The sequence below is a fragment of the Chinchilla lanigera genome, unplaced genomic scaffold (assembly GCF_000276665.1).
Source record: "Chinchilla lanigera isolate Chin_1 unplaced genomic scaffold, ChiLan1.0 scaffold00011, whole genome shotgun sequence".
Classification (NCBI taxonomy): Eukaryota; Metazoa; Chordata; class Mammalia; order Rodentia; family Chinchillidae; genus Chinchilla; species Chinchilla lanigera.
Window position 1 is genome coordinate 439,227 of NW_004955412.1, and position 6,821 is coordinate 446,047.

Here is a 6,821-nt window from a genome sequence, read left to right on the forward strand (position 1 = left end):
TGGTGGGAATGTCCCAAGTGAAGTCAGAATTTCTACACACGATCCGCCACTGATTGCTGTGCTGATTACAGCTGTCAAAAGCTTGGCACTGCTGCTGATGGGAGCTGGGTTTGCTCATTTTCCTCTGGGTTCAGACCTGAGGAACAGTCTTGAACACTGCTTCCCATGAGATGGGAAATGGGTTAGAAAAGAATGCGTGAGATACGGGTTCCATTTCTAACGACCCATCCAGAAAAGGAGTATAAGATCCGGCGGTGGCACTTCGGTGCCCTCCCTTATCAGGGCGGCAGGATTCGCGATTCAGTGAGCTAAGAATTGGAATCTTTTTTCTAGAAAATTGGTTTTGAAAGTGCCCGGTGGCACTTTCAAAGTGAGTAAGAGGTTTTGTGCACGGAGGTTTTCAGTTGATGTTTGTGTTTTTTCTTATTATGACTTGAAGGAAAAATCCAAAATCTAAAGTTAGCCCTTGTTTTTTAACTTGGAACTTTGTAAACATGCCAACAGTAGTGTGTGTGTGTGTGTGTGTGTGTGTGTGTGTGTGTGTGAGTGTGTGTGTTTCAGTAAACAATATTACAATTTCTTGACATTTTCATTGCTGTTTCTTGACATATTTAGTGAGGCTTTAAAGGGCTTTTTTTTCAGAGAGGAAAAAAAGAAAGAAGAGAAAAATGGCTGTCTTCCAAATCACCATATGTTTCCAATTGCAAATTCAAAAGCAGAAGACAGGCCTTAATTCAAGCTGTGCAGCTTTTGTGGGGTTATGGAACTAGGGAGGTAGGTTCTCTTTTAAAATTTACTTATTAGAATTTTAGTATTACTCGGTGACAAGTGATTGATTAGGAGAAAAATAAAGCCTTTAGAAAATATTTGTTGGGAAATATTTATGTGTAACATCCTAGACAGGGCAGTAGAAAGAAGTTTAGATAAAAATCTCACTGGGGATAAAACATATGAATGAAAGCAAATATCCAGTATAGGGTGGTAAATGGAGAGCTTCCACTCAGAAACTTTCTAGGAGATCAGAGGAAGAAGCTGACCTACCCAATGAGGGACTCATGGAAGAGGTACAGTCTGAGCTGGGCCTGATAGATGGTCAGACATTCCAGTGAAAGCAGCTATCAAGTTAGGGTCACGATGGTGGAGCTATGAGGCACGTTCAGCTATGTTGTCTAATCTGTGTGTCTGTACCGTGCTATGTAGGGTGGGGAGTGCATAACGGGGAGAAGATTAGAAAATAAGTAGAGGTACGATTACAGTGGACTGGAAGGATAGGCTTGATGCATTATTATCATTGCTTTTTAGTTTCATTTAGTTCAAACAATTCCACAAGCTAAGTAATTGTCTCAAGTCAAATAGTGGACATTTTGTTTTTGGGGGTTTTTGGTTTTTGTGTTTGTTTGTTTGTTTGTTTTCCGGTACCAGGAATCGAACTCACGACCTTGCTCTTGCCAGGCAGGCGCTGTGCCACTGAGCTAAATCCCCAGCCCCAATAGTGGATATTTTGTGAAACCAGAATTGAACTGAAATCTGCTGGATTCCAAATCCTCCCAACCTTAATAGCTTCAGTGGATGCGCAGATTTGACTAACAACTGCTGTCGGGTCAGTACGTGAGATATTTCATCAGGAGCAGTAATATTTTTAAGCAAGGCAAAGAAATTAGAATGGGTAAGTTAAAGAACTGACTTGACCCCCGGTGCCCACATGGGTGCACTGAGGTCCCCAGTACTGTCTTACTATGGGTGAATCCTCACCTATCACTTAACACTGGAGTTCCCGTCTTTAATGTGGGCAGTCCTCCTTCTGCATGAATGTTGCAGGCAAACATTTACTGAAAGACAGATGCAAGATGGGCAGTTACAGTAGCTCAGAGTGGTCCCGTATGGTGGTCCCATATTTCCTAGTTGGATAACGGTCCTCCTTGGAGCACTTAACAGTTTTCTAAAACTCAGGTCCTTGAGTCAAATCCAGTTAACTGAAGTGGCAGTGAGCTGGGCCCTCAGAAGCCATGGCTTGTGAGAAATATGCGTCTAATTGGCAAAAGGATTTATTGCTTCACTTTGCTGAAAAACAAGGGGCTGAAGTAGCTTCAAGTGCAGCAAGATCCAGATACTCAGAAAATATATGTAATTTTTTATTCTCTACCTCTCAGCTCCGCTGGCCTCAATATCGGTTTATCCTCAGGCTGGTTCTTCAAGTGCTGGCCAACAGGCTAACATCTTTCAGTTCCGCCCCCCAGGGAAACGAAGGTACTGGAAGGTACTGCGACTTACGCACTGCCGCTTCTTCCAGACGTGCAGCAAGATTCCCGGCTTTAATGATCCAGCAGGAGACACAGGCTTATTCCTAAAGCTCGTACAGTGGCCGGTAAATCTGACGCGCTCACTGGCTCGTCTGATGCCCTCGTCTTGCGCTCTCACTGGCTAGTGCAAGCCCACGCTAGAGTTAGGACGTGGGTCTAGCTGTGCCCAAGCCTCAGAGCGCGTGGTAAGAGAAACGGGCGGATCTTCAGGGGAAACTGTGTTGCTGCTGATGAGAGAAGGAGCAGAGGTTCCCGAGCGCGACCGGTGTGAGGCGTGCAGAAGGGGCCAGGGCATCGCAGCAAGGGAGCCATCTGTCTCCAAACAAAGCAAGAGCAGCTTCTAGGGTTCCCACTTTCTATGGGTGTTGGTGCCTCAGAGCATCTTCTCAGGTCGCAGAAGCGACGGTTTCTTCGTGACACCCTTGGCTCCAGAATTGCCCGACCAGCTGGGCGGAGTCTCACATCCTCCCTCGGGCATGCAGACCTTCCCCACTCACCCCAGCACCCGCCTGGTACACACGTACTTTCACGTCTTCAAACATACCTCTCAGGAGCACTCAGACATTCTTTCTGTCGGCTTCTCTAGCATAACAATTTAGCCTTTATTTTCCTTTCTGTTTTTTTTGATGACCATTACTCTTTGTGGGTTTGCCTTGGGAACAGTAACTCACAACAGGCCATCTTAATAAGCTCTAGCGGTACATGGAATAAACTGTTTCCCAACTGCTGTGGTGAGGAGGCCTAAGGAACCCAATCTGCCCCTGGCAGCTGATGTGTCTTAGACCTACGAAAGGACATGCACACATGTATGAATGAAAGTCAGCCCTGAGCAAAGTCCCATAACAAGGTGTGTGACCTCATCTCCTGCTCAGTTTTCTCAGAAGGCCAACTCTTTTTCTCAAAGAAGACATAGAGTGGAAAATCTTCTAGAACTTTCTAAGAGACTCATTTAGATTTTCCCCTACTGCAATGTCTCAGTGCTAAGAAAAGTTTTGGGGTCCTTCCTGTATGTGCGGTAGCTTGGTCTTCCCCTCAGAGGCCCCCACCAGATATGACGGTTTGAGAGTTTATTAGACCAGGCTCTGTACAATGAAAGGCTTTAAAAGATGCATGTTGTGGGCCTGCCAGCATGAAAGTTAATATCCATCTTGAGGTAATTCTGTTTCTTATACACAAGAGACCCTATAGAAACCTTGGGAATAATATTTTTGGCTGTTATTTTTCACAGTGTGGCAGATTTAGGGCAAGAAGAGTCAGAAACCCAGCTTCCCAAGAGGCTCCTGACAAGTGCAGAAGCCCAGCTCTTCACCCTGAAGCTCTACCTCTTGTAAACTGCAAGCACTGTGGTGCTGAGCCTGCCCAGCTTCCAGAATGCAGCCAGTCCTGCCCAACCAGTCTGTTAGGGAATGAAGTGATTTATAAGCCAGAGTCTGAGGGAACCAAAAGGAAAGGAACGAAAATAAAGCTTCTGAAGAGTTGAGCTAAGAATAGTTTTCTTTCCTCATCGTTCCAGGTCCTCTGAGGAAGCCTCAGCACACAGGCGGGGCTCCTGTGGAAACCCATAGCAAATCTACAGGACACTCGAGCTATCGGCTGGGCCGCTCCTTCCCTCTGGACCTGAACTGGGTCTCACCATCCTTCTCATCACAGCCAAGCCCTTCAGAAAGCACATGAACTGAAACCCGGTGCTTCTCTATGGCTTTGTACTGAGCTCTAGCGTCATGTTTTCCTCCTCTAGCCAAATATCACTGATTCTCTATTATTTCTCCTCTCTCGATCGCACTTGAAACTTTTCGTCGTTTATTTGCCTATGTTTATCCTGAGACTTTGCAGTAATAGCATAAGGACCTTGAGGTACTCGTCTGTACCCATAGCTTTCAGTACTCACTGGAGTAAAAACATACCAGTAGCTTACTGATTGACTTAACATATATTGGACAAATAATTTAGCTGCTGTGTATGGGAGAAGGAAGTAACATTTTTTCAGCGATATTGCCAGGTAGAATGCTAAGTGTGCGTACACTATCTAGTTCAGTATTCACCACAGAACTTGGAGGTAAGAGGCAGGAATATTGTCATATGCCTATAATTCTTCCTAATGGAGAGGCTGAGGCTGGAGGGCAGTGAATCGGGTACAGCCTGGGCAATATAGTGACCTTAGAAAAAGAGCTTGGAGTTAAGCATTATCATTATTATCTTTATTTTTGTAAATTAAGAAATAAATTCAGAAAATTTTCAAAACTGATTAGTAAGATACCTTAGGTAAAGTAATAGATTTAAGAAATGTCAACACTTAGACCCATCTCTCCAAAGAAAAAAGGCTATACAAGACAGCACCATGCTTTCAGAAATGAATCAGTGTACTTGATAGGTTCCATATTTTGATAGTGGAAGAGAAGAGAATAGTTTAAATCAGAACTACTGTACAAAATCCAGGAACTGTGATGCTTGTAATAATACAGAAATTAAAAGTTCTGTTTTTCTAAGATATGTATTTCTAGATTTCCATTTACTCTTCCTACTATAAAAAGGATTTTCATGGTTGATGTTTAAAACCATGCCCTTTTCAACAATGATGAATAATACACTTTTGTCAGCCTCAAAGAACTCAAGATCTACTAAACAGAACCAAACATAAATAGAAAGTTATATCACATGGGAGAAATGAAGAATAAAAACATACAGAGGACATTAAAGGACCTCAGAGAAAAAAGTCCTTGTCCAGGCTGCAATTTTTCTTGGAAGAGCCAGAGCTGTCTGTATTCATGCTGCTCACCACTGATTTCCCAATAGCTACCATCCTGCCTGGTGCCCAAAATGAGCTTGGCCAGCACTTGTGGGATGAATGAATGAGAACACGAATGACAGAGCTCTTAGTATTGAAGTTGGTGAGCAATTAGCTAGATATAGAAAGAAAGTTAGGGAGTACGGGCTCATAAAATAAAGCAAAAAGGACCTCATTCCCTGGATAAAGAAAATGTAGTACACATACACATTGAGAATTATTCAGTCATATACAGGGATAAAGCACTGTGATTTGTGACAGCAAGGATGGACCTGGAGAATATTATATTAAGTAAAATAAGTCAAGCACAGGAAAACCATTCCCACATGACCCCGTGCGTTTATAGAATCAAAAATAGTTGACCTTCTAGAAGTTGAGACTAGAATAGTGGTTACCAATGGCTGGGAAAGGTAGAGAGGAAGTGGAGTTAGAGGGCCCGGCCAACAGGCACAAAGTTAGAGTTAGATGCAAATAAGTTCTGGCACTCTATGCCGCAGCAGGGTGAATACAGTGAACAAGAATGCATTGCATATGTCAAAATAGACAGCAGAAAGGACTTTGAAAGTACTTACCAAAAATGATACAAGTTTAACGTGAGAGATGTACTAATTACCTAATCTAATCATTGCACAAAGTATACATGAAACATAACATAGTACTGTATCCCATAAAAATATGCAATTATTATGTGTCAATCAGAAAAAAAGAGTATCATTCCAGGCAGAGGACGCTGCAAAAGCAAAGGCACACAGAAAAAAAAATGAAAAAATCAGATCACTTGAGAAGAGATTATAATTAGCTTTACATTACTGGAGCATTCCACATGCATATGGGACTAAAACAAGAGAGGTCTGGACCAAAAAGTCTGGGCGATAATCAGGGGTAGTACTGGAAATAGTAGACAATGGTGCAGTAAAGCACCAAACTGTCAGAACATGTGTTGCTCTAGAGGCACTGTGGGCTGGAAAATGCTACCTTTTTGGATGCCCGATTGCAGGAGAAAGTCTGAGGACTTCGCAGGTGGAGTTGGGTTAGATGGGACCCTGAGTGACTGTGGAGGAATTAGCAATCATTTAGTCATCTCGAGTAGCCAGAGAGGGGGCAGAGCACACACACCGAAAGGGAGAGGTGGTGGGAGCTTATAGAAATGCTTTCCTAACCGCTCTCTTTCCTCAGTGAAATACACAGCTGGGTGACAGGTTGAGAATGAGGACGCAGAGAAAGGACCAGAGGTCTGTTGAGGAACAAAAAGATGTGTGGTAGTCTTGCAAAAAAAAAGACAAAGGGAATCCGCGGGGCATGTGGTGGTGTGGGTGGGCAGCTCTAAGAACCTATTTAAAGCTCATGGCCGTGTGACCAAGGTAAAACCGAGCACTACAGCTCTGTAAGTTTTTTTCTAGGCAATACTAAGCTACGTGAATGCCAGTGTACAGCAGGCAGTGCTGGATTTAAACACAGTTGTGTTTCTTCTGGTGGAATGAAAAACAAGCTGAGTGTGATGTCACAGGATTCCTCTAGTGCTTTGGTTACTCTTTATGGTGAGGAAGGGGTGAACAGAGCATTTCTCATCCTATCTCCTGAATTAATTTCCCACACATCCCCTGCTCTCTCGCTCCTCTCCTTCACAACTCATTTTCCTGGAAATATTGTCCACATTGACTGCTTTTATTTTGTCATTTCCCATTGAATTTTGCCGTACTTCTCTGCGTGTTCCATCCAGTCTTCTTTGTGAGTTC

General features: G+C 43.4%; 1 long non-coding RNA gene across 1 annotated transcript; it reads left to right on the top strand.

The window, feature by feature from the left end:
• The first annotated feature begins 541 nt into the window (after positions 1-541).
• Positions 542-4,467, top strand: LOC106147851. Its single transcript, XR_001232849.1, has 3 exons — positions 542-774; positions 1,453-1,666; positions 3,814-4,467. It is a non-coding gene; the product is annotated as an uncharacterized LOC106147851 (long non-coding RNA).
• The last annotated feature ends 2,354 nt before the right edge of the window (positions 4,468-6,821 follow it).